Source organism: Halichoerus grypus, chromosome 10 (genome assembly GCF_964656455.1).
Source record: "Halichoerus grypus chromosome 10, mHalGry1.hap1.1, whole genome shotgun sequence".
Taxonomy (NCBI): Eukaryota; Metazoa; Chordata; class Mammalia; order Carnivora; family Phocidae; genus Halichoerus; species Halichoerus grypus.
Window position 1 is genome coordinate 35,465,397 of NC_135721.1, and position 27,453 is coordinate 35,492,849.

General features: G+C 47.1%; 1 protein-coding gene and 1 pseudogene across 24 annotated transcripts in view; one reads left to right on the forward strand and one right to left on the reverse strand.

Moving 5' to 3' along the window:
* The window catches only part of BCL2L11 (BCL2 like 11), a 145,031-nt gene that overhangs the window by 60,553 nt on the left and 57,025 nt on the right, over nucleotides 1–27,453 (forward strand). The window lies entirely within an intron of this gene.
* LOC118544625 (NADH dehydrogenase [ubiquinone] 1 alpha subcomplex subunit 1 pseudogene) overlaps nucleotides 1–27,453 on the reverse strand; it is a 297,076-nt pseudogene that overhangs the window by 10,801 nt on the left and 258,822 nt on the right. For 3 of the 19 annotated variants that reach the window (XR_013441702.1, XR_013441700.1, XR_013441690.1), the window contains 2 exons: nucleotides 2,605–2,780; nucleotides 645–760 (listed from right to left, as the gene is read on the reverse strand). The exons of 2 other annotated variants lie outside the window; for them this stretch is intronic. The product of XR_013441702.1 is annotated as an NADH dehydrogenase [ubiquinone] 1 alpha subcomplex subunit 1 pseudogene, transcript variant X18 (transcript). 14 more of the 19 variants (XR_013441694.1, XR_013441688.1, XR_013441696.1 and 11 more) reach the window with 12 other exon arrangements.

A 27,453-nucleotide genomic window follows, 5' to 3' on the forward strand; every position in this document is an offset into this window, starting at 1 on the left:
AGCATAAACACCCAAGAAGGCAGATGTAAAATCTGAAGGACTTTGGCCTCGGGGAAGTCGTGTATGTCACTTGTGTAAATAAGACCACACTGCCTTAAAAATAATCCACAAGGCGGGAACAAAACACTTTCGTTGTTATAAAACTGGACTAAGATTGCATTTTTTTTCTGTGAAATTACTTTTCAGAGTTCATAAATATACCTTATGAAAAGGAAGGAAAGAGCATTCACAAGATAGAGTACAACATTTTTTTGGATTATTTATGCTTTTTTGTGTGTCTGATTCTGAACCCTTTGAAGAACTGAAAGACTATAAAGTAAGTCGAATGATTTCTTTCCAAGAAACATCAAATAAAACTCCAGTTTCAGAGAGACAGAATTCTTTACCAGAGTTCCCAAATGCCAAGAACCTTCTTTTTCATGTTTTCTGTAACTGAAAGTTATTTTCCATAAGCCTGCATGATCTCCAATTGAAAATATCCAAAATGGAAGCAAGCCTTGCCCAATGTGAGGTTAGTTAAAGGAGGAGCCCCATTGCCCATGACTCAGAGAGGGAAGAAAATGTGACCCCAAATCTGCTCATCACAGACTCAAGTTCTCGGGGGTGGGGGGGGTGTCAGTATTTGAAACTGATGGGACACTGACCTGTGTTGATTAATCAGACAGCACGAAGCCACCTAGTCTTGCCCCTGGAGGCTGGCCTCTGTCCCCACTGTGGTCGGTGCCTGGCTTCTTCAGACCTGCGTGGCCCCGGGCCCAGCCTGTGGTCAGCAGATGACAGGAAACCTCCTCAGTCAAGTCACATTGTCCTCATAAGTGTCTGGTGATACACCACCCTCTCCTTCCCTAACACTGCTATCTATGAGGTTGGGGGCTGCTCTGGACATTTGTCCCTGTGTGTATTTATGCGCTCAGTGTGTGTGTGCGTGCATATGCCAGTATGGTGGAGATTGGGAGGGACAACCCAGTATTTATTGGTCATCTTCACTGTCCCTGAAATTTTCATGCACTTTCTTCTTCAATGCCCATGTCAGTCTCCAAAGGTAAGGATTATTGAGGCCCAGATACATCAGGAATATATTAGTTTTCTAGGGCCACCATAACAGCTTACTAAAAAACTCGGTGGCATAAAACAACAGAAATTTACTCATTCACAGTTTTAGAGGCCAGAAATCCAAAATCAAGGTGTCCGCAAGGCCGTACTCCCTCGGAAGGCTCCGGAGGAGAATGCTTGCTTGCCTCTTCCAGCCTTGGGCATTCCAGGTGCCCCTTGGCTTGTGGCGGCCTCCCTGCCTCTGTCTTCATGCGGCCTCCTCCTCCGGGTGTGTCTCTCCTCGTCTGTCTCCTACCAGGGCTGTCTCCTACCAGGGCACTTGTCTTTGGATTTAGGGCCCTCCTGAATAATCCAGGATTGTCTCATGTCAAGATCCTTGACTTAACTATATCTGCAAAACCCCACTTCCCAAATAAGGTCACATTTACAGGCTTGGCGGGGGGCGGAGGGGGCGGGCAGGGGGGTGTGGTTAGAGTCTTAACTTATCATGGGGAGGGGGGGCTACAATTCAACCTACTCTGAGGGGTAATATTTGACACTTATTGGCAATTAATGTGCCCTGGCACTGTTTTAGTGCTTTGTCTGAATGATCTCCTTCAGTCTTCGTAGTAGCCCCAAGAGGCAGGTACAAAGTATTGTTCCCATTTTTGCAAGTGATACCAAAGCGTTGAGAGGGGAAATAAGTCTTCGGATCACTCATATAGAAAGGGCCAGAATCTGGGCAGTGGTGAGAAGCCCAGGTGGCCCTGCCTGGCTCTCAGAGCTCACACATGGCTGCACCCCCTCCTAGCCAGAGCCTTCATTTCACCCCCTTCTGTCATCATGCTCGCTGACATCCACATCCAGTCAGATGGACCATACCCCTCCCTCCTCTGGTGGCCAGTGCGGGTCTCCACGGGGGCCCATTCCTGCAGTCACACCTGGACCCCCTCATTCCTCTCGCCCTCAAATCTGGATTCCCAGCACCTCTCCCTATCCTCCCAGCCCTGCAACTCAAGCTGCCCCCGGCTGCCCATTCCTCGCCTTCATCGGGAATTTGAATGCACTGAGCCCCCACGCGCTACCCCAGGCCTCCTCCCGGCTTCCCTCTCCTCCCTGTCCAGGCTCTGCTCCTTGGCTCATCCTCCATGCCCCAGTGTGAATCCCTCAGCAATTCTACCTTTCTCTCTTTTGTCACAGCCCCTTGGCCAAATCCCAGCCTGGGAGGAGCCCTCCCATCTCTCTTCTCCGTGCCTGCCCCAGAGCTGTTGACTGGTGTTAGAGACAAGCACACAGTAGGCCGGCTGCCTTGCTTTAAATTCATGGTCTCAATCTGCACGTCGGCCCCGTATGCTGCCTGGTAATCCCCCTGTTCTATTAGTCCTCTCCCCACTCCCACCTGCAGCCACCTCCCGGGCTCCTTCCATGTCTGGGCCATTCCTTAGCACTGGCTTTGTCTCACTAGCTTCTCGGGATGAGTTTGCTTGTACCGCCGTAACAAGTCAACCCCAGCACTCAGCGACCTCACACTGAGTGGTGGGCATGAACCTGCAGAGGGTTGAGATTTCATACCAGCAAGCCCACCGTGGTGTGTGGGAGGCTGTGCTCCCCATCATCTTCATTCGAAGACACAGGCTGATGGAGCCTCGACCACCTGCCGTCGTTACGGTGGGAGGAAGGGAGTGTGGCATCAGCTCTTCCGAGCATCCGTCTGGAGGTGCTGCTTGTCACTCCTCCCATTTGATAGGCTGACGCAATCACATGGCCACACCGGCCCCGGGGGCAAGGAGAAGTGTGGAGAGAAGAAAGTGATCCTATAGTGTGCTCAGAAGCAGGAGTAATGGAAACATAGTGAATGAGCATCATGGCCACCACCCCACATCAGAAGTTCCAAAAGGTCAGGGGCTGTATCTTACCTTACACTGTCTCTTCCCCGAAGTGCCCGGCCTAAGCCTGGGGCAGAGCTGCTGTGTGGGCCAGCGCCCCACCTCCAGACCCAGCAAAGAATCTCCCTCCCCGCTAAGGGGGCTTCTGGTGCCGGAGGCAATCGGGCTGAAGCTCTCAACCGAGCCTCTGGCAGAGTTTTGGATAAAAAGTATGAGAGCTGACCTCCCTTAGAGCTATGCTTTTTGTCACAGACTGCCAATTTCTTTCCCGACGAATGCCCACAGCCCTGCCTCTGCTCCACCCTGACCCCATCCCGGGACTCCAGCCTGGTCTGTCTAGAACCTGGGCCAGTTCCAGCTTGTGCCACATCCAAGGTGTGGTTTGAACGCCCAGAAGACAATACAACAACTTCTCTCTATTGGCTACAGTATGTTGAGCCCTTCTCAGAGGCCAGGCATGGGGTTAAGTGCTTTGACGTATCATTTGATTACTTCTTGTCACAAGCCAGTGAGGACGCTCCTATCATTAAGTTCATTGTACAGATGAGGATATTAACACTCAGAGAAGTTTAAAAACTTACCCAAGGTGCCCCGCTGGTAGACAGGATCTCTGGGCTCTTCCCCACCTGTCTGGCCCCCACCTCGCCTGCCTTGTGACTGGGCCCATGGCTGAAGGGGTGAGGGGTGCCAAAGGTCAATCTTTGGAGCACGTCACCAGCTCCAGTGGGAACTCAGTGTTCTTTGTGGGGGCTGGAGGGCGCAAATAATGATGGAATTTACCACTCAAGGTGGCATGGCGAAGTGTGACTTTTGTTTGATAAGCTTGCGTTTTACGTCTTTAGGAGCAAACGAACAAACCATAAAGTGGCAGTGTGTTTTAATGGACAATTTGGAGTACATTTCAGCCGAGCCTGCACCCAGAGGGAAAGGCTGGGGGTCTCTGCCCGAGGGGAGGAATGAAAGAGGCAGGCACACGGGGAGGGGCAGAACGTTGCTTCCCACCCACTGGCTGCCCAGGCTCCGGAGCTGGGCTGTCTGGACAAGTGTGTTTGCTTCTTAGGTCTTAACCTTTTCCTTGCCTGAAAAGTGGGGAGGAGTCAGTCTCATTCCCACACTGTAAATCAGGTGCTACGGTAATGACCCACAACATCTCCACTTGGAAGGCTCATTATGATAAAAATAGTAACAGTGATAACAATAGCTAACTTATCCTGACACCATGCGCCAAACAGGATGCTAAGAACTTCATATACATGACCTTTTATGAGGAACGTGAGGCATAGACAGATTGTAAAATGTGCCCAAGCTCATCCGGCTAGTGCGTGATGGCACTGGGCTAGAGACCCAGTAAGCTTCCCCGGCCAAAGTCTTCACCACCGAATTTCGTGGTGGCATGGTGATGACCATGGTGCCAGAGACAATGGCAGTGATGAAGGTGGTGCGGATGGTGGGGACGATGCTGACAGCCAATGCCCCTAAATTTTGGCTAGGTAGTTGTCCCCGTTCTTAACTTCTTCTGTAGGTGCGAGCCTCCCTTGGCCACATGGCCAAGGGTTTAATTTCAGGGGAAAGGTACTAGGTGAGCATGAGCATCCCCCCACCCCGAACAGACCCATTTCCTCCCCAGCGAGCCCAGTGAAGCCACGACCTGGGAGGTTGGCTGGGGGAGGACCCCTCCCAGGATCCCACTGAGGCATCACCCACCTGCTGCTCCAGCCAGCTCTCTTCCCCCAGCCTGGCACAGCCCCACGTGCTCATCTCATCTGCCCAGCCTGGAATGCACTTGCTGGTCCTCTCTGCCCCTGTAGCCCAGTCATCCCTCAAGGCCCACTTCGAGAACGGGCAGTTGGTCAGTTCTTTCGTTCATCCATCTGTTCATTCACTCATATTTGCCGACCATGTGCATTAAGCACCTGCCACATGCCAGGTATGTGTGGTGTGGAGGATGAGCACGAGGGGGTCAGACACAGGTTCCATCCTGTCCCTTCTTAACTGTGTGACTGGGTGAGTCGCCTCCCCGGGCTTCAGTTTTCACATCTGTAGAATGTGGATCTTCGATGACACTGTGTGAAACCATGGCTCCTGGCTCGTTGTGACCACTAGCCCCTCCCTCTAGGCACCTTCCATCAGTGATGTTTCCTTCCCTCGCAGGCCCCCTCACACCTCCTCTGCTTCTGTGGCTCTCCCTGGCCCAGCGCTTAAAGGGGGGCATGCTAATTCAGGAGTCAGTCCTGGCCACAGGAAGGTTCTGCCAGCTCCGGGCTGGGCTTCTCGTGACTCCATGGCACTGAGGCCTGGATTAGGTTCAAGGCGAAGGCCCGGCAAAAGCTGGCTCCTACCCCAGACCGCGGAACCATTGCACCTGACATAGGCCTTCCTGGGTGTCCTTTCCAGAATGGGGGAAAGAATGAGCCAGGCCTGTTGTAGCAAGGGAATACTGGAGCTCTGTCATGGTGAGCAGAACCTCCTTGCTCATCCTGATTTGCCCCTGCAGAGTTTGTAAAGGGGAGAGCCCACCTTGAAAGTTCTGCCCTTGTCCTGGTAGCACTTGGTTCACCCTTAGGGGCCACCCTTGTCCCTGAAAGGGTTGACCTCCCTCATTAGGATATCAGATGAGACGAGCACGGGGGGCCTGTGCAGCTAGACACCACCCAGCACTGCGCGTGTTGTGTGTCGGGTGGGGGTCCACGCAGAGGCCTAGAACGAGCAGTCAGGGCCCTTCAGCCATAACGCCCTAGTGCTGACCACTAGCAGGAGGTTCTAAATGGCCTCAGGTTCTTGGGGGCTGAAAAGGGATTAACCAGACTGGTATTTTTTGTACAAGTCTTCAGATAAATCCAGAAAAAAAATTCAGTAACTCTGGCTCCCCTTAATACACAAACACGGACAACTCCCCAACTCCAGAATTTCTTGAGCAGAAGCGGCTGGAGAGGGACATTGGTCTTGACCTTCCCTGTAGCCACAGGGTGCTCCCTCCCCACTGACTGTGTAGCCGGGGTAGCAGTCCAGCCTTTGATCCCTTCCCCTGCCCCACACGGCCAGACGAGCTTTGCAGGAAGGGACCCGCAGACAGTCAGACTGAGTCCTCTTTTCTCCCATGCTGGTCATCATTGTCACTTCCATTTAACAAAGTGGTCACCCACAGCCTAGTCTTTCTAATATGCCCTGTCCTCTTCTCCTCCCCATGTCACACATACAGGATGAAAACACCAGGAGTTAAGAACCTAACAAAAAGCACGCAGGAAAAGGGACAGTGGGGACAGGAAATCAAGACCATGAGGATGTGCGTGTGTCTTCTGAGAATTCCTTCCAAAACAGAGACAAGGAGAGACAGGGCAAAGAGGGAAGGAAGGCAGAAAAAGGAGAGACCGAGACAGGAACAGACCAGGAAAGGGAGAGAGCAGGCTTGCTGGAGCAGCCAGAACCTTCCCAAACAGGCTTTGCTGTTGGGGCAGATGAGATAAAGCCTTAGCTTATGAGCAGAGGAGGGGAAGGGTTCAAGGCAGCTCTGGGGCTCCAAGTCAGCAGCCTCATGCCCAGCCTTGGAGGCAGGGGGAGCCGGGGAGGGGGTGGGCAGGCAGAGTCTGTGGCCAGGGCAGCCTCTTGACCCCATTATCAAATCACACACACAAATCACATCCTAACAAATCGTGTGTGCATGTGGCAAGTGGGGAGAGTCCTTTTAACATTGTCTTCTCTCTTCCTCATTCATTGAAGACACTGACGGCTAAAAGTAAGGACTACACACACCCTGCCCTGACTTCCCCCTCCCACCAGGCCTCAGGGTGTTCAACCCAGAGTCCACAAGGCCTGTGTCCCCTGCCTTGGGTCCCATGGGTGGCCCCAGTACTGTCACCATTGTGTTCCTCATCTTTACCCTTCCATCTGGAACAGCACAGTGAAAATGCTCTGCGGTCTGCAGACTCAGGTGTGATCTCAGGTCTGCATTTGCTCCTTAGCCTCCTTCTCTATAAAGTGGGCATAATCGTCTCTAGCCTCCGGGACCACTGAATGGCCGAAATGAAAGAATGTTGGCAAAACAGCACATGGAGAGTGTCTAACGTTGATGACAAATGCGCCAATCTCCCTACCACCTTGTAAAGTAGGCAGGCGTTACTGTTACCATCATCTGCCCTTTGCTGGGTGCCATGCCAGGAGCTCCTCACTCGGCCAAAGAGCAGCCTCCTCCCCGGGTGGAGCAGGGACCAGGCTGGTCGGCCTGTCCCATAGGAAAGGCTCGATACAAGGGTGTTGAAGAGCAAAGTCCTTCGAGACCAAGATGTCTGGTTGGGGAGCTCTGGCCTCGGATGCAGCTGCTGGAGGGAGCTCCACAGAGCCAGTGAAGATACTCATCTTTAGGCTTTTTGTCTCAGGCCACAGATGCTTTATCCCCATGTCTTTTCAGGAACTTGTCTGTGTCCAGAAGTGAGACCAGGCGGGTCCACACAGGAACCGTCGTCTGGTTTTTCTGTGGTCCTATCACACTAAATCACCTAGAGAATGAAAATGCAGATTTCTGGAACTCAAATTCCCCCACGAACCTGATTTAGCAGGCACATGTGTGTAGGGGGAGAGAAAGGGATGGACGTCTACATGTCCAGTCTCCTGGGGACTGCTGGGCCAGCCAGGCTTGGGAACCCCCGGGGATCCCCCTGCACGGCCTGGCAGAGTGGTTGCCCCTGTGGGCTCCGATGCCCCACAGCTGGGTTTACATCCCGATTCCTGCCCTCTTAGTAGCTGCGGCACCTTGGCATGTCATCAGCCGCCCTGTGCATCAGTTTCTTCATCTGTAAAATGGAGCTAATGATGGTAGTGAGACCAGAGTGTTGTGACAAGGTTGAGATGAGTTACTACACCAGAGCCTCAGCTTACAAGACGTCCTCCAAAGCAGGGTGGGGGGACAGGGTGTCTTTATTTTTGGCTACCTCCTGTGGGTTCCCCGGGATCATGAAGCCAGAGCCTTGGCCTCGCCTGCAGAGGCAAGTCTGGGGCCTCTCTCAGACTCCCCTCTAACACACAGATCCCTTCCCCTGGGAGCCCACAATTCTATGGAGACAACATAAGCCAGATAGACACACAGGAGGGATTTTTTCCAAAACACTAGTGAATGCAAAAGAAGGTTTCTATGGTTACTACACACACATTTTAAAACTAAAAAAAAAAAAAAAAGATTTGTTTTGTTTTGTTTCATTTTAAAACACAAGTCAGAACCCAACACAACCTAGCGATTGCTTACAGTATCCTGGCCACAGCGAAGGCAGGGAGGCTGGACGCCAAGGCAGGGTGGGCTGCCCACTGCAGTCCCCTTGGTGTGGCCTTGACCTACAGCCACTTCCATGGCTGAACCAGGAAGTGAGAAGCCTCATCCCGTGCTGGTCAGCCACACTGACCATGGCAGAGGCCAGACCCCTTCTAGGCCAAACCAGAGAGAGGGATGTGATTCTCTGGTTAATTTTGTCAGCTAGGAAGCATCAGCCTAGCTCCAGGAACAAAGAAAGAAATTAGCCTCTATGTGGCCAGCGACCATCATGTGTTTCCTAAAATGTAACATGTTTACTTCTTTGCTCTTCAGTTTAAATGACCAAAGGAAAAGTGATTCCTTTTCCCTGGAATGACTCACTGGAGAGGTGAATGTCAGGGCCCCGAGGGACAGCAAGAAGCTCACTGCAGTTCTGGCTCCTCGCTCCCTGCTGTCAGATCTTCGTGTGTTTTTTCCAATGTCAGAAGGATTTAAGAACATCTAAATCATCATTAAGACGTGCAGGAATATACCTGAGGCCAGCTTCCTGGCCCCCTGACAATTTCCCTACATTGTGTGGAGTCTGGAGCTCTCTCCTTGGACGGGTCCCAGAAATCTTACCGACTCTGCCCCTCCGCACCGGGAATGAGATCTGTTTGCTCTTGAACCGGTCGGGTTCTCTTCTGAGCATGGGCTGCGAGTCTTGCTAAATACATTTGTGTTAACTCTGAAGGTGGAGATCTCCGGAGAGTTTCACATCAACGTCTGCCCTCTGCCCGTTTTCTCCATTTCCTATATTCTGCAAATTACAGACCCACTAATTCACCAGGCTTCTAATTCACTTAATAGATAAGGGGCAGGTATGCAGGTCTCTCTCCAGTCCAGGAAGGGTGGTCAGAAGGGAGGCCCAGCTCTGTGGGAATGCAAACGGTCACAGTACTCTTCCACATGGCCAGACGACCTCGGAGAACAACTGCATTCCCGTTTCCTGAGGTGTCTGCATCTGCCCACACTGACTCATCACATCCTGAAGAACCCTGTGAGGCTGGCATGACGACAGCATCCCATTCTCAGATGGGGAAATGGAGGCCCGGCAGGGCGAGCGACTTGCCCAAGTTTGCAGAGCTAGTAGGTGATAGAGTGATACTTTGCACCCAGCCTGTTGGCTCAGTAAGCCATAACCCCCTGGGCCTCCTGACCCTGTGCTCTGCTTCCTGTGACAGCTAAGAGCAGGACAGCAGAACCTTGCAAAGCAGAACGCGGATTCTTGCTTATCTTTGCGCGGAGAACGTGCCCCATCTGTGGACCCAATCTGAATATGTTCAGCATAGATCTCGGCCACTGAGACCGCAAAACAGTGGATGTCAACCCTGGCTGTGTCTAGGCTTGTGAGCTTTTAAAATTTCCAATGCCCTGGACTGTTCACCAAACCACTGTAATCAGATTCTCTGGAAGAGGGAGCCAGGGATCGATTTTTAAAGCTCTCCAAGTGATTCCTGGGTGCAGTGAGATTAAGAGCTACCACCTAGTACTGAATCAGCAAGAATCTGAGGGTTCTTCATAGGATGTACCCCCTTCTTAGATTTTAATCACCTGATACCCCTTGCAAATGACCTGGATACTGCCCTCCTGCAGTAGGAAGAGAAATGTGCCTTGATGCAGGCGTGGTTTTACCATAAAAAGCAACCAGAGTGCTTATTTAACCACCAGAGTGTTTATTTAACCACCATGCCCGCTTTTCCACCATCCAAAGGGTTATTTCTGGCAAACATTCTCCAATCTGTGATCAGACGATACTAAATAATGTTCCCATAGCTACACTTGTTTGATACTCAAGGGTGAATGACCCCATGGCAAACTGTGCCTTAAAACTTGCGTGGCTCTGCTGTCCAGTGGCGTAATACCCAGAGACTGGGGACCCACCTGAGCAGGGAGGGCGTGGTGATGAGGGACCACTCCCACTTCCTTGGGAACAGTCTAAGTGGGTGAGTGTCTTGGGCCAGCTGCCATATACATGCTTACTGGTGAATGGTGTCATGGAAACAGGTCTTACTTGGTTAAGCTCTTTTTTTTTTTTTTAAGATTTTTTATTTATTTATTTGACAGAGAGATAGCACAAATAGGCAGAGAGGCAGGCAGGGGGAAAGGGAGAAGCAGGATCTCGCTGAGCAGGGAGCCCGATGCGGGGCTCGATCCCAGGACCCTGGGATCATGACCTGAGCCGAAGGCAGCCATTTAACCGGCTGAGCCACCCAGGCGCCCCTGGTTAAGCTCTTTTTGGTTAAAAAGATTTTCATGACAAAATTGAGAGGGGGGAAAAAAGATCCATAAACTTTCCACCCTTCCAGGCTTTTCCCCAAAATATATTTTATGGTTGCACTCATTGTATATGGACACTTTCACATCCTGCTTTTTTTAATTATCACTTTGCTACACTACGATCCAAACCTCAATAACCACAAGTTATTTGACCATCCCTATTGCTCGCTACTTGATTACCTCCATCTCTTTGCTATTATAAGCTACACTTTAAGGAATATTGTACACAGGCAGTGTTTTCCTTTTTCTGGTTTATTTGTTTCACATGAATGTATAGGACTAGAATTACTGAGTAGGAACTTTTAAATGACTCTATTACCAAATTGTTTTCCACAAGAGTTATATTACTACATATTGTCATTAATACCAGATACATGGCAGATCTCATAAAATTTCACCAGGATTGTGTATTTTTCATATGTTATTTTTGGGGCAGCTTAATATACAAAATAATGCCACGTTACTACTGTAGTGGACATTTCTTTGATTACTAGCAAGTTCCATTCATTCATGCACGCAGTGATGATTTTATGTATTGGATGCCCATTCTGTGCCAGGCAGTGTTCTAGGCACTGGAGAGACAGCAGTGAACAAAACAAACCTCAATCCCCACCCCTGAGGAAGTCGTCTTCTAGTGAGCTTTTTCCTGTTTGTCTGTACTCTGGCAACTGTGTGACTCACTTAACAGTAGGGGCTGGACATTTGGGCAGGTTCCACGCACACCTTTAATTGGTGCAGCCTTGCACAGCAGAGCTTCTCTGAAAGCCCTGTGTGCAGGTGATAAGGTGAAGGCTTGCTTGTGCGACATCCCTCCCGCCCCCTCCACCCCACCCAGCTCCCTGGACCTCCAGGCCCTTCTCTCTCTCTGGTACTGGCCGGCATTCCTGGGTAAATGGAAGGCCGGCAGAGCTGAGGGGAAAGGTGGGCTGGCCACTGCCCCGGGGCTATATGATATGAAGGGTGCCATATCAGCCCTGCCCGTGGTCCAGTGCCCACTCACTGGAAGGCCACCATCTGGGCCACCCCCAAAACAGCGGCAAGTCACAACCCTGCAAATGATGGGAAAGATGTCTGTTTGCAGGGCCACCAAAGGATTAGCCTGTTCAGGGTTGATCTTGCCCGGATGCAAGCTGGGGTTTCCTTCATCTCCTAGCCTGAATGGACTGCTCGTGCTGGTGTCTGGTTCTGAATACTCGGCCATGCTTTCTTTCCAGAAAGTGAAATGAGAAGATATGGATGTGAAAATATCAAGAATATTCTCAGTAACTGAGGTTAATCATTAGAGCCAGTAGGAGGGGTCTCGCTCTCACGTCTGACTTGGGGTAGTCAGGGGAGCAAGCAAATGGTTCTGCTTGTGGGCTACCTGCCCGAGAAGCTGGGACTTCAAATCATAGTGGTGTAGACGTACCCGCCAGTTTACTCCCCTGGGGTTCTCAGCTCCTTCAGTGTCTCTTGCTAGCTTTTTTTTTTTTTAAACCTTATAAGAATTCACACACATCTTATACAAAACCTAGAAAATAGGGGCGCCTGGGTGGCTCCGTCGGTTAAGCGTCTGCCTTCGGCTCATTTCATGATCCCAGGGTCCTGCGATGGAGCCCCGCATCGGGCTCCCTGCTCAGTGGGGAGCCTGCTTCTCCCTCTGCCTGCCACTCCCCCTGCTTGGGCTCTCTCCTCTCCCTCCCTCTCTCTCTCTCTCTCTCACTCTATCTCAAATAAATAAATAAAATCTTTTAAAAAAAAAAAAGACCCTAGCAAATAATATAAACAAGGAGGAGGAAATAAAACACTCAGATAGTCACTGTTGACATTTTGGTGCACATCCTTTAAAGGTAGGTATGTGTGTATGCACCAATGGAGATAAAGAAGTTGGATAGGTAGACGTGGAAAATGGGATCATTGCAGTGTGCACGCTAGAAAATGGACTTCTTTTCCACTCAGGATTCTATTGTGAACAAGTTTCCAAGTCCTTAAGTGTTCTTCTACAACATTATTTGTCATGGCTGTGTGTTACTCCACAGAATGGGAAACTACAGCATATTAACCAGGCCCCTCCACAGAGCCTTCCTGAGATAAGGACACATGGAAGCTTTATCCACAAGAGACTGGATGAATGAAATCAAAATCATTTAATTTTGTCCCCACATTTCTTGGGACCAAAAAAAAAAAAAAAGGTGGTCATGATGATGATGATTACTGGCTACTATCCTTGTTCTTTGCAAGTTCCTAAGTCTCACATTCCATCAGTTCACCATGGAAGCACCAAGTATGTGCCCAAGAATCCTCTTGGATCCGGAGAAGTGGCCTGCTGTGACAACCTGTCCCACTGGGTACTGCTGCTGTGAGTTTGCTCGTGGTGGGAGATATTTTGTCACCACAGACAAAGGATATTCCTTCCTAATTCTTTTTAAGTAAACCGGTGCCAGGGCCTGATGATCTCTCTCCTTCAGGAAACAGCATCTCTTATAAGTAAAAATCCTTTTTTTTGCCTCTAGCAAAGAACCCGATGCTCCAACATTGTTACAAAGTGTGTGTGCTTTGTTTCAATCTTGCCCCAAATGCCCATATAGAAAGAACACAAGAATTTAGAAAAAGTGAGAAGTGAAGTTTGGGTGTTTTGAAAATAACTTCTTTTTTTTTTTTTTTAACTTCTTTATTTGTCAGAGAGAGAGAGAGAGAGCACAAGCAGGGGGAGTGGCAGGCAGGGGGAGAAGTGGGCTTCCCGTTCAGCGGAGGGTCTGCTTCAGATTCTACCTCCCTTCCCCTCTGCCCCTTCCCGCTCTCTCTCTCTCTCAAACAAGCAAATAAATAAATAAATAAAATCTTAAAAAAATAGGGGCTTCTGGGTGGCTCAGTCCGTTGAGCATCCAGCTCTTGACTTCCACTCAAGTCATGATCTCAGGGTCCTGAGATTGAGCCTGGTGTTTGAGGTCCTCTGCTGGGCATGGAACCTGCTTTAAGATTCTCTCTCTCCCTCTCTCTCTGCTCCTCCCTGCCTCTCAGAATAAATTAATTAATAATAAAATTTGTGACACCATGGTTACAAAATTTTTTTCTTGTGATCATTTCATAATGTGTACAAATATCGAATCATTATGTTGTACACCTGAAACTAATATAGTGTTATATGTCAATTATACCTCAGTAAAAGAAGAGACCTCTGAGCATTGCCCAGAGGTTGATTCTTAAAATTTAAACTAATAAACAGTGTTTACATTATTTAAAAAATAATAAAGTAAAATAAAATATGACTTTTCAAACAATAAAAGTATTGATAAAATCACACAGCTGAAGATAAATACACTCTCATTTACCTCACCAGTGTTTCCTGTTTTGGTTAACACATTTTAATTGCCTTCTTTGGGATTTCCACTACAGCTCTTTTACCTTCATGTCTGGACTGAGTGTCGCGCACGTTCTGTCCAGAAACCCAGAGCCCAGGGGTTGTAAGCAGAGCCTAGAGTCCTTCATCGCCTGTCTGGCTCAGATATCTGCCCCTTGGAGTAAGAATCCTGACTTGCCCTGAGGGTGAAAAGCACCAACACATGAGAAAGAAAACTCTAGATTTGAGGCCCAGCCCAGAGTAGCCCAATAAGTAAGAATTGTCCCATTGCTGCTAACCCCTGGTTCTGGTTCTGCCTGGGGAGACCTGGGGGGCAGGTGGTTCTGGTTCCACGCAAAGAACCTCAAAGCAGGCCTACCTCCCCCTTGAGAGGTCACACCGGTGTCATCTAATTGTGGCCAGGCGTGGAGAGTCCTGTGGGCTTTGGTTAGGTGCTGTCAGTGATTTCTGAGACCTGTGGAGGCTAGCCAAGGAGGTGGCCACACCGAAGGGAGGGGCAGCCTTCCAGCACTTTGTACAGAGAACCCGTCATCCCTTGCTGGGGCTGGCTTGCTCTGTGAAGTGGAGAGAGGCCCTGGTTCCTTGGCTAAAGAGAAGACCAGCCTAACTTTGGCTCTAAGCCAGCTCTAGACCCCCCAGGCTGCTAGAGCCTCAATCCATCCTCCAGCAGAGATCCCTTCTGACACATGGTCGATGGTGGAAAAAAGCATAGCTCCCCCGCCCCCCACTTAGTTCCTTCAGCATTTACTAAATTTGAGATGTAAATTACATGCAGTAAAATGTACACGCTTATTTATGTATTTCCCCCTTTCCACGACCACCAGCATCAAGATCAAGATCTGGAGCATGTCCATCACCCACCCCCCGATAGAGGGGACCACTATCTGATTTCTATCATCCTAGTTCTCGAACTTTATAAAAATGGAATCATACAGTGTTCAGATTTTCTGTGTCCAGTTTTTTTCACCCAGCGTCATGTTTTTGAGATTATCCAAGTTTGCATGATCACTAGTTTGTTGTTTTTCAGTGCTGAGTAGTTTTCCACTGAACGGCTTTAGCACAACTGGATTGTGTCTCAGTAGACTTTGGATAGATAGGTGGGTTGTGTATTGTTTTTAGCTATCGCAAACAAAGCCTATGAACATTTTGGTGGACATTTGCAGTCACTTATCTTTGATAAACACCTAGGAGTGGAGTTGCTGCATGACTCAGGAGGTGAATGTTTAATTTTACTAGAAAATGCCAAAAATGTTTCCAGTGTTACTGTACCATTTTGCATTACTACCAGGAGTGAGAATTCCCCTTGGTCTACATATTTGTCAACACTTGATATGGTCTGTCTTTAGCCATTTGCATGGGTGTTACTTCTTTTGTGGTCTTAACTTACATTTCCCTGATGATAATGGGTCGAGAACATTTTCATGGGCTTATTGGCCATTTAGTTATCCTCTTTTGTGAGGTACCTGTCCATTAAAAAAATGTTTTTGCCAAAATAAATTGGCATGGTTTATTACTTTTCTACTGGCAGCAATATGAAAATTGCTAGGAATTATACTTTTGTCCCTTCCAGATTATCTGCATTAAAACCATAATTTTTCAAATTATATCAAACAAAAGATAAGAAACAAAATTCCAGGGCACCTGAGTCACTAGTTGGTTAAGCGTCTGACTCTTGGTTTAGGCTCGGGTTGTGCTCTCAGGGTCGTAATCTCAGGGTTGTAAGATCAAGCCCTGCATGGAGTCGCACATCTGGGTCCATGCTGGGGGTGGAGTCTGCTTAAGATTCTCTCTCTCCCACTGTCCCCCCCCACCTTAAAAAAAAGAAAGAAACAAAGAAACAAAATTCGGTATTAAAATCCTCAAAGCAATTAGGTATCAAAACTGAAGACAAATTTCTATTATGAGAAGAAATAAGATATAGTTTAAACAAGACCTGACATTACAAAAAATTAAGTCTTTAACTGGGCAAAAGATCAAAAGTTAATTAGAACAATTTTCAGATACGGAATACCATTTGTGCATTTTTTAGATCCATTACAGTAGTTATATTTCCTACAAAACCAACAGGAATTCTGGGATACAGTGTAAGATAATGGAATTTGGGCAAAGAGCTCCTACCCTCACTTACTTAATCTATATTACGTGCATATGTGCAGATGGGGAAGGTTAGGGGTCCACAAGAGGGTCCACAGACTGGCACATCACCAAGTATGCATTGGACCCCAAAGTTCCCTCTTCAGTGGGCTGGGCTTCCTGAGTTTTCTTTGCAGCCTGTCTTTCTTTTGCCATTTTTGGCTGGTGTTCTGCTACAGTTCTTTATAATCCCACGAGGAAAGGCAGACCACTGTGGGACTTTTTGACATTTTTAATCTTATGTCATGCTCATTTTTGTTTTTCTCCAGTAGCCCCTGGTTTTGGTCAATCTGTGCCTAAACAGCACTTAATCATATCTTTGGGTTCCTCCTGTGTGGGCTGCCTTTGTTATGCTGTCTTCGTTCATCCATCAGTTTCTTTTTTTTTTTTTTTAAAGATTTTATTTATTTATTTGAGAGAGAGAATGAGATAGAGAGAGCATGAGAGGGGGGAGGGTCAGAGGGAGAAGCAGACTCCCTGCTGAGCAGGGAGCCCGATGCAGGACTCGATCCGGGGACTCCAGGATCATGACCTGAGCCGAAGGCAGTCAGTTAACGAACTGAGCCACCCAGGCGCCCCCATCCACCAGTTTCTACTCAGACACGGTGGCCATCAGGTAAACCTGATTTTGTCTCCCTTATGCTTTTAGATTCTTTCTTCTGAGAGCCTCACGAGGCTATCCAGTTGTCTTGATTTTATGTCCCTGAATCAATTAATCTTTCCCTCAATCCACCGGAGGCACACAACCTTCCACCAACGGGAGCACATCTCATAAAGCTGAAAACCAGCTTTCCTATTTCCTGCCTCAACTTCCGACCCATTTCCTGCCTGGCAGTAATGTTGTGGGCTTGTCATAGCTGCATCCAAACTCTGTGAGAATCGTCAGTCTCTGATCATGTCTCCACTAGGTGGGTAGAATTCAGTAGCACACTTGGGGCAGTGGTTAGTTTTGTGTCAACTTGGTTGGGCCACAGTACCTAAATATCTGCTCCAACCTTATTCTGGATGTTTCTGTAAGGGCGTTTTTAGATAATATTTACATTTTCGTGGGTGGACTTTGAGTATTGCAGATTGCCCTCCATAATGTAGGTGGCCCTTATCCCATCAGTTAAAGGTCTGAGTAGAACAAAAGACACATCTGCCTGGAACAAGAAGGAATTCTGCCAGCGGACTGCTTGCCTTCTTCCTGGATCTCCAGCCAGGAGATGCCAACCCACCCTACCAGCCTCCGTAAGCACGTGAGCCAATTCCTCAAAATAAGTCTCTTCACACGCACGCACGCACGCACCTGCACACACACACACACAATTATTGGTCCTGTGTCTCTGGAGAATCCTGGCAAAAAAATGTCAGGGCAAGTCTGGAGTCCTGAACCACAGCACCTCTGGTTCTTCTCCTGGCTGCCACTTGCAAAGAAAAACGAACCTATGAACTGGCTTTAATTTTTCAAAAATCTTTGTTCCCAAAGTCCTCATCTTCTTGGGATCAACATGGCTGAGGGAACATCATCTCTCCGCCAGTCAGGGGCACCCTCCTCAGGCAGGAGGGCCTTTCCCAAAGCTGGAAGAGCGTGATGTAGGGGCATGCAATCAAGACCACTGGTGGTTAAGTGAAGAAATTTCTACATTCTGGATTTGAGTTGTCAGTCAGCTAAATGTGTAATGAAGAGGTTCTCCCAGTTTTTAGCTGGCCTTTGCTCTTTTGTAATGATGCCTTTTAATAAACAGAAGTCACATTTACCTCTTTTTTATTTATTTTTTTAAGATTTTATTTATCTGACAGAGAGAGAGAGAGAGAGAGGGAAACAAGCACAGGGATCTGGAGAGGGAAAAGCAGGCTCCCCGCCGAACAGGGCGCCTGATTCGGGGCTCGATCCCAGGACCCTGGGACCATGACCCGAGCCGAAGGTAGATGCTTAACCAACTTAGCCACCCGGGCGCCCCAAAGTATTTTGTGTATTTTCTTGGTTTTAAAATATTTTTTATAAGTAATCTCTATACCCAATTGTGGGGCTTGAACTCAAGACCCTGAGATCAAGTGTCATATGCTCTACCGACCGAGCCAGCCAGGCGCCCCCTCACATTTACCTCTTTTTAAATTTCATGGTTACTGCTTTTTTTGTGTCCTGAGAATTCTTTGCCCACCCCCAACATCACAGAAAGATTCTCATGTTTTCTTCTAGAAACTAAACTATAAAGTTTTAGTTTTTACACTTAGGTTTATGATCCAACTTGAATTAATTTTAGTGTGTAGTGTGAGGTAGTTGTCAGGATTTTTTTTCCCATATAATATCTAGTTGCTTCAGAAACATTTTTTTAAAGATTTGATTTATTTACTTGAGAGAGAGTGCAAGTGACAGAGAGAGAGAGAGAGAGCACGCACGCGCATGTGGTGGGGGAGGGGCAGAGGGAGAGGGAGATGCAGACTTCCCTCTGAGCAGGGAGCGGACTATGCTCCATCCCAGGACCCTGGGGATCATGACCTGAGCAGACACTTAACCAACTGAGCCACCCAGGCACCACAGAAATATTTATTGAAAAGAAAAAAAAAAAAGAAAAGAAAAGAACTTCCTGTCCCCCACTGAATTATTTTGGTACCTTTATCAGTGTAGGTATAGACATTTTTATCTAAGACTCTTGGGTGGGTGGCTGTGGGCACTTGATCTGAGTCTGCGCTGACGGGACAAGAAAGCATCAGGCTTATCCTAGGTGCATCTGTATTTCAGATGAGTGGTCCTCCTAGTGCTAAGATGCCTGGTCCTTGGCCATTTCCCAATCATGTTTGGGAATTCCCGTTTGGAAGTCTGATGTTAGAGTCAAGCCTTGGCTTTGTCATTGAATATCTGAGGCATATCTTGACCTCCCTCTGCTTCGCTTTCCTTATTGGTAAAATGGCAAAATGGCACAAACCGATGTACCAGACTGTTGCAAGATCAGTGGGATAACAAAGCAATGAAAATACTGGTTATTGCCTCTTTCTTCCTCATTACTGTTAACTCCTTGAGAGCAGAGAGCATGTCTTATGAATCTCTATACCCCACTGCCCTGAAAGACTATCTGGCACATAGTAGTACTTATTACATATATGGAGAATAAATAATATTCTTTTCGGTAGCTTAGATGTAACCATTTATATGGCAATGTGCTGTGATTTATTGCTACCAAATTCAGTGGGCAGGTCTGTCTTCATCTTATTTGACACAATTGACAGTCCTCCTTCCGGATGCCCTTTATTCTCTCTGCTTCCAGAACACCACACACTCTTTGCTTTCCTCCTGCTCCTTCTTAGCCTTCATGGCCACAGCTGTTGACTCTTCTCTAAGTCCTGCGGCGTCCAGAGTTCATTTCCCACCTCACTTTTCTTCTCTCTGCACACTGCCTCTTTGGTGATCTCATCCACTCGTGCTATTTTAAGTGCTATCTCTGAGCTCCTGACTCCTGAATTTCTGTGTCCGTTCAGAGCCCATACACACATATGCATGGTCTTTTCTACTTTGATTTTAACAGGCATCTCTAATTCAGATTTGTCTCAAGCAAAGCACAAGATTTCCCCAAATCTGATTTTACCTCACTCTTTCTTGTCTTGTCTTGGCTTTTCAAGTTTTTCCAGACAAAATCCTATGAGTCAGCTTTGGTTCTTCTCTTCACCCTCACTCCTCACATCCAGCTCTTCATTAAGTCTAGTTTGCCTGTGCCTCTGAAATGATTTTTGAGTGTATCCATTTCTTTCCTTCTTACCAGCACACCCAAGTCCAAGGTGCCCACCCTCTCTTGCCAGAGCCACTGCAGTGGACTCTGGGCTGCTGTCGCTAAGCTTCCTTTCTCGGAAGTCCAGATCATATCACCCCTCCTGTGCAAAACTCCGTCTTAAACTGACGTCCAGACTCCTTACCCCAGCCTGAAAGGTTCTATGTGAGTGTCCCCTGCCTGCCTCCTTGACTTTGTAGACAAATGGATTTATCTATAGGGAAACCTGGAGGATAAGGACACAGCATTCCCGACATCCAGGAGGCTCAGCCTTCTATATGGTTATGTCATATCTTGGAAGGTCCTACAGTTGAGTCTAGATCTGTCAGATCCTCCAGAAAATATCCAGTGGAAATTGCATATGTCTTGCAACTGAACACCTAATGTATCAATTACCTAGAAAATACTGATGACCGAAATCCACCAGTGGCTGTCAATGTGATTATAAAGCACTAGTGACCCGTAGGCAGTAGTGGGGAGTGATGACCGGGTGATATGGTGAGTGGTGGTGACCCGGCAGTGCGGGTAAGTGGTGGGAACACAGTGGTTGTGATGATTGGTGGTGACCCGGCAGAGGTGGCATGCTGAGTTGAGGAAGGCACGTGGGTCCTCTGGCCAGACTGGCTTGGGTTTTAATCCTTGCTCTGCCCCATCTCTCTGAGACTTGGGGCACGTGAGCTGCTGAGGCTCTCTGAGCTTCATCTGTAACATGGGGTGATACTGACCTTAGAAGTCTGCTGGAATGTTGCTCTGGCAGGGCATCTTTTTCCGGAAAGGGACAGGAAATGCCGTCACTGTTCTCTTCCCCTTCTCCTACAGATACAAAGTCCAGTGGTTCCCTCAGGACGTTATAGCAGAGATGAGGTGCAACGCTGATGAGGGGTTCTGTACACCCAGGCCCCTGGCACTCTGCCCCACCTCCCCACCTCCCCTTGGTGTGGTTAATTCTAGGAAAGCTCTTGCAAAGGCACCAGATTTTCCAGTAAGAAGTAGACTGCTGCTTCAAATGGCTATGCCCAGACGGGGCCACCTTAGTGACAAGACCTGGTACATTTGGGGTGCCAAGAACAGCCCTTCAGTGTGGGCCCCTTCACAACAGTTGGGCTGGGAGGTTTGCTCAGGGAAGCAGAAGAGGGAAGGCAAGACTGAGCATAATGTTGGAACCATTCTCTAGTGAGACAAGATCTCCCACAGAGTGAAAAAAGCAAAATCTTAAAAGTTAGGAAATTATGAGAACAGAAAAGAAGTATGTCCTATAGATTATTTAGAAGTGGTCGAAGTGAAGACCGTGGGATTTTTTTTTTTTCTTTTTTAAGCAAACAACCTAGGATGCAGCAGCTAGTTTTGACACTGATAGAATCTTAGGGAACTAGCTTGTGGTCAGCCATAGGTACTTTCCACACCCACGAACCACCACAGGGACTTAAGTCCAGCAGAGCTCGAGTTCAGATTCTCTAAACCAAAGAGAAAAGCCCCACGTGGGGTTAACTGGCAGCCACGTGCTACAGACAACCCAGATCTGAAAACGAAAAAAAAAAAGGTGTGTGGAAACAACCATATTCTGGTGGTTTCTAACATAACTATTGTCTTTCTCTCAGTGATTTGCATCACGCTGCAGAGATGTTGTCAAGCAGGCTCCAGGTCAACGTGTAGATTTTGTGTGCACCTGTTTGCAGGCCAGAGAGAGAACAGTCATATGAGAGCAGAGTCTTGATACTCTCCATTGCCTTATTTTCTTGAAGCAGCTTTATTGCAGTGTAACTGACATACAAAATACTGCACATCCCTAGAGCGTACTGTTTAAATTTTCACGTATGTGTTTATCCACGAAACCATCCCGACAGTCAATACAGTGAACATCGCCATCACCCCAGCAGTTTCCTCATGCACCTTTGTAATCTCTCCCAGGCCTCCCTGCCCTTCCCCCTCCATCCCTACTTCTTTGTTTCATTTCACTATAGATTTTCATTTTCTACAGTTTTACATAAATGGAATATACAGTATGTAGCCTTTTTGTTGGTCTGGCCTCTTTCACTCAACGTAATTGTTTTTGAGATTTTTTTTAAAAATTTATTTGTTATTTATTTATTTGAGAGAGAGAGAGAGAAAGCCCAAGCAGCAGGGGGAGGTGGCAGAGGGAGAGGGAGAATCCTCAAGCAGACTCCCCGCTGAGCACAGAGCCCAATGCAGGGCTCCATCCCAGGACCTGAGATCATGACCTGAGCAGAAATCAAGAGTCGGGCGCTTAACCACCTGAGCCACCCAGGCACCCCTGTTTTTGAGATTTATCCATATTGTGTTTATCAATAAATCATTTTTTTCTTTTTCTTTTTTTTTTTTTTCCCCGAGTAGTAGTCCATTGTATTGATGTGCCACATTTTTTTCCCCATTCCTCTGTGGGTGGACATTTGGGTTGTGTCCAGTTTGAGGCTCTTACAAATAAAGGCACTATGAACATTTGTGTTCAAGTCTTTGTGTGGACATTGTACTTCCTTTTCTCTTGGAATTAAATGTCTGGGACACGTGGTAGGTGCATGTTGAACTGTTTTTCCAAAGTGGTTGTATTATTTTCTATTCTCACCAGCAGTGCATAAGGATTCTCTTCCTCTATATCCTTGCCAACACTTGCCGTGGTCAGTCTTTTTCATTTTAGCCATCCTAAAATATGTGTAATGTTATCACATTGTGATTTAAATTTGCATTTCCCTAAAAGCTGATGATGCTGAGCATGTTGTGCCATCCATTAAACCTCTTTGGAAAAATATTCAAATAAGGTGGAGACTGACCGTGAAGGGGGATGCAGGCACTGTTTCGGCTGATTGGAATGTTTTGTATATTCATAAGGGCATGGGTTGCACAGTCCTATCTATTTTTCAAAATTTTAATGTTAAGATTTATACATTTTACGGTATATAAAATGTACCTCAAAACCAAAAAGAACTATATATAGATTAGTTTGGTTGAGGTGTCAGTAGAAGATAGATGAAGAAGGTAAAGAGAAAATCAGAACGGTGGAAAGTGAATAATTATGGAAACTGATGATAGGGACATGGGGCTTGAGTAGACCCTTTTGCTTCCTTTGTTTGAGATTTTCACAACAAAAAGTAAAAACAAATGCATAGTCCCCCTGATCTAGAGAAGACGATGACCACTTCATTTCCAGGAAAAACAAAAAACAAAGGAAATGAGAATAAATTGTGATGAGAGAGTGTATGTAGCTTAACTAGGAAGATATTTCATTACTAGGAAAACCTCCCCTGCAAAGAGTATCTTAGTGTCTGATCGTCTTTAACATGTGATCTTTATTAGTTTTAATTGTAAAAGTAATATAAACTCAATGTAAAATAATCACACGTTAGAGGAAAGCAAGATTTAGAAAATGACTGTCTTCTATAAGCCATTCAGAGTTTTACATACATGTGCGTGTGTGGGGGTGTGTGTGTGTTTGTGTGTAGACAGACAGGCATTATAATACACGCATTATTCTGCTGCTTCCTCTTTTTCACTCAAGCAGTCTACTTCGAAATCTTTATCAAACAGAACAAACAGCTGTTTAGAAGCAGAAGGTAAAACCAGATGAAACAGAAGAGTCTTTGGATTCCAAGATTATGCCAATTTTATCCATAGTCTAAGTAAGATCTTAAATATGGATTTTTACCTAAATATGTAATTCTACATAAATAAGATGCCTCTTCTCTAAGGTCAACACCAACAACAAAACCCCTGACAGCAGGGAGAACAACCCCAATCACAAGATTCTAAAGCTCGGTGGTTGCGGGCAGCCGGCCCTCCGCCCCTCTGGTGAGCAGATGGCTGTTGGGCTCTGGGTCTGAGGGGCCCCAGTTAGCAGGATGACTCAGCAAAGCAATGGCCTGGGGAGCATCGAGGAGGCTGGCCAAGACTAATTGCTGTCAGGAGGAACATTCTTTTTGGCTAATTGCTCTTTTAAGATAATGAAAGTGTTTTAGGTTCCCTTTTGTCCATATGCAAATAAACTGGTGAGTTAAAGTCACTCCCAGTGCAAAGAGGACCATAGAACACACATCATGAAGATGAAGTGGTTTTCCCTTCATTTTGCATATTTTCTTGTCTGCACTTACATTCAGGTTTGTTTCTCACTTTATGGATGATCCCTTCTCTGTCGCCCCACAATTATGTATTGTAGCCATTTCAACTACGATGCCCTGATTTTGTAACGTTAGCCCCAGTAGAACATCAGACAGGAACCAAGAATAATCACCTGTGTGGAGGGATAGGGAGTAGATGGGGCCTCCCTGGGATGACAGAAATCTGGGTTGGGCTTCTTTTGTATTGTACAAAGTTTAACTCTAAGGAGCTCACGGTATCTCCATTCATGATTTCTGGTTGACTGGTAAATTTTCTCAGCAGGGATTACAGACAGTTCCCGATTTAGATGGCTTGATTTATGACCTTTCAACTTTAGGATGGCCACAAAAGCGATAAGCATTCAGTAGAAACCACACTTGGAACTTGGAATTTTGGTCTTTTCCTGGGCTAGTGATACACGGTGTATACTCTCTCATGATATGCAGCCCCATCAGGGAACTGTGGTTCCTAGCAGTCCCGGCATCGTCGAGGTAACCAATGGAAACAATCATTCTGTTTTTCACTTTCAGTACAGTATTCAATAAATGACATGAAATAATCAACACTTGATTATAAAATAGGCCTTGCGTGAGATGATTTTGCCCAACTGTCAGCTAATGTGAGTCTTCTGAGCACGTTCTGAGCTGTGACGTTTGGTAGGTTCAGTGTATTAAATGCGTTTTTGACTTACAATATTTTCAGCTTACAATGGGTTTATCACGGGCGCCTGGGTGGCTCAGTCGGTTAAGCGTCTGCCTTTGGCTCAGGTCATGATCCCAGGGTTCTGGGATCGAGCCCCCAGTTGGGCTCCCTGCTCAGCGGGGAGCCTGCTTCTCCCTCTCCTGCTCCCCCTGCTTGCTCTCTCTCTGTCAGATAAAGAAAAGAAAAACAAAAAACAAAAACTAATGGGTTTATCAGAACGTAACCCTATCTGAAGTTGAGGAAGATCTGTATTTAACAAAATGATTTGATGTTTCTAAGAGCTAGTTGCAGTGACACATGCGAGTGACACAGGTGGGTTCTGATGAGACAATTACGGATACAATTGAGACCATGTGATTACACCGCAGGGCGGTGCATAGAGCCTTGTGCATTCACTTATTTATCCTTCCATAGACTCAGCTAACTCTTACTATGTGAAGTTCGGATACCAGGGTCTGGGCTACATGTATGTCTTATACACCCAGCCCAGTGACTCCCTCAACTTCAGCCTGTTCTCTGAAGACACAATCACGAACACACCTCAGAGCCACACTCCATTTCCCTTCCACTGGAGGAGTCGGCTGCCTTCTTCAGCAAGCCCAACCCCAGCTACTGTGACTGTCACTGCCCATGAGAGCCTCCAAGCCCCCCACCCCTTCCTTCTCCTTGGCCTTCTTCCCCACCAGTTCCTTGGAGTTGACATAACATTCTCAGGTTCCGCCTGGGGTCCTCACAGGCCTACACCAAATGTGTTCAGAGATCGCTCATTTTAGAGCCAGACGCCTTCCCAAAGAGGCCTGATGTGAGTTCTCCAACATTTCCGCAATTAAGGTCAGCTTGTCCTTGCTTCTGCACCCAGCCTGCACCCTGCCCAGTCCACACCAAAGCAAAATCTAGTCCCTCAAAGGTCAGGCCACCCTGTCCTTCCTGAGTCTCCTTCCTGCCTCCTCTGGGAAGGGTTCTCAGGTGCCCTTTTTATCTCCACCTAGCAACCCTCAAGTCCCTATCACAGAGGTTTGATTATAATATCACATACTACATTTGAAAAAGGAAGAATAATCCTCCACCCCTTTCACACCCAGACACAACCCCAGTTATCATTCTGGGGGATTTACTTGGGTTCCCCTTTCCTGTGAAGGCTGTTTCACTCACTTGTCATCCTTGTCTGCACATGGCGTCACGTCTTCTGGTGGCCACAGCCACTCCTCCTACGTTGTTCTCACAGTCCTTCATTTTAATACACAACACAGAATTAAAACATTTGTCATGAACTATAACTTGAGCACTTGATACGTCTATCAGAATGACAATTAACACTCTGATGAAGCTTTCCTCCATATCTTGGGTTATTTTCTTGGAGAGAGGGTCATGAACTCTTGCAGTTCTTGACACATAATGATAAATTGCCCTCCATGGGAGATTGTACAAATATACACTGTCAAGAGCAATGTGGGAAAATAGGATTTTTACCATATCCTCGCCAACATACAAATTATCATTAAAGTGTTAATTTTTGTTCATGTATGAGGCCAAAACATGGTTCTTTGTTGCTATTTCAATTCGATTACAAATGTGAATGTTGAATACTTTCCTTAGACTAGTTAAGTCACTGTGGCTCTAAGCCAGTTAAGTGCTTTGCTGTCTTTCCCTTTGGTTTTTATACCTTTGAAAGACTATTTTTTGCCAAATTTCTGCAAGCTCATCACCTCTAGCCATTGATGCCAAGCCTGCCATGCTTCAGAGAGCCTTGGCAGACTTGTCACTTCTACCCACTGATGCCAGAAATGCCATGTTGTATAGATCCAGCTTTATTTTTGTTTTGAAGTGGTTACCCCCTCTCTCAGAGAGGACCTGGCAAGGGTTCTATCCTGTCATGGTGAATTAGGTGCACGTCTCTCTTGTCTTTGGGAATTGGCCTGTTGGGCTGGAGTTGGGCACCAGGTGCTCCCTCCATCTTGGTTGCCCTTTTGGGACCTTTATACCCGGAGTGCCCAGTGGGCACTAGCTTGGGAAAACTTTTGATCCACGTGGACTGTGTTTGGTCAGTGACATTTAAGGGGTGACCCAGAAACAAGGCTGCTTAAGGGCTGGTGGCCTCACCAAAGAAGACTCTAAGCCACTCATCCCCTCCAACTGCCACCATAGCACCATGCTTGGCCCCTCATAAGCCAATAAGGGGCCAGAGTCTCTCTAATTCAAGCATGATGGGGCAGAAGGGAAGGTCTTGGCATACAAAATGTGTCCCCTGCCTGAGGCAGTCAAATGTACTGTGTGTGCACAATCAACCAAATGTTTGTGGCACCTTTATGCTGTCCAAGCACCCACTGACTACCTTCACAGCAGGACAGACCCTTCCAGCAAAACCACCTTCACTTGCCAGGGTAGCAGCCTCCTTGAGCAGAGTATGGAGGAGATAAAATAATGAAATTACATCTTCCCCAATTAGAAGGAAAGGTTGCACTTCCTTTGATTGCCTTTGCCCTCAGAAAGTGGCTCGGCCATACTGTGGCTCCTTTGGACTTTGGGGATTCCCTGTAAGGCTCCCTATTTCTTCCTCCCACACATTGTCAAAGTCTGTACTGGGATATCATGAGTTGAGAAGTCTGAGATTTTCCTGTTCTCTTTATCCAACTTTATCAAATTCCTACTGTGTGCTAGACTCTGGAGATGAAGCCAACTTAAACTTGGCCTGCCCTCTAGAAGCTCACAGACAACGAAGTCCATGACCAAAGTCATGTGGGCTGAAGGGAGGGCAAGTTTCCCAGAAGACATGGAGCCTAGGCTGAGTTTGAATTTGAGTAAGAGAGAGAAGACAGATGTTAAATTACAAAAGGCCCTGTGTGCTTGAAAGGTTATGTGAAAATCTCTGAGCCTCATAAAAGATTTCGGGCAAGCCAGGGGAGGGAGGGATGGCTAGCTTTGCATTTAGGAAAGATCCCTTTGGCAGCT